The 440-nt window shown below is 59.1% G+C and overlaps 1 protein-coding gene across 1 annotated transcript in view; it reads right to left on the bottom strand.

Moving 5' to 3' along the window:
* The window catches only part of PLXND1 (plexin D1), a 56,390-nt gene that overhangs the window by 41,866 nt on the left and 14,084 nt on the right, over positions 1-440 (bottom strand). The gene's annotated exons all lie outside the window — the stretch shown is intronic.

Below are 440 nucleotides of genomic sequence, written 5' to 3'. Positions count from 1 at the left end.
GCCCGACCCACACCCCCCCTAGCCCAGATGTGCCTGCCCCACAGCACCCCCAGCCCAGATGTGCCTGGCCGGGCTATGCTCTTGTGGCCCCCGACAGCAGGGTACCCGGGTTCTTCTGGACCGGGGGTGTTCGGAGCTCATGCTGCAATGCAGACCGAGAGCCAACGTGGTCCCAAGCCACCTTGCCCAAACCAGACCAAACCTGTGATTTGGGCTCAAAGCCACCTTCCCTCTCCTCCCAACAACTGTGCAGCGTAAATCTCTAATTCAGATGAGGACCCGGCCGTGAGCACATTCGAAGGCAGGTTTGCTGTGCCAATCTCCTGATAACACAAGATGATATCCTGCCCCAAGTCACTACTGTGCCCCTATCCTGCAGCAAAAAAATCCTATCTCCACGCAGGTTGATGCTCCACCACGCCGCGGCCCCTTTCCTGCTG

The sequence above is a fragment of the Egretta garzetta genome, unplaced genomic scaffold (assembly GCF_000687185.1).
Source record: "Egretta garzetta isolate BGI_Z169 unplaced genomic scaffold, ASM68718v1 scaffold332, whole genome shotgun sequence".
NCBI classification, from domain to species: Eukaryota; Metazoa; Chordata; class Aves; order Pelecaniformes; family Ardeidae; genus Egretta; species Egretta garzetta.
Note: the sequence above shows the minus strand (reverse complement) of the source record. Positions and strands in the feature narration are given on the sequence as shown.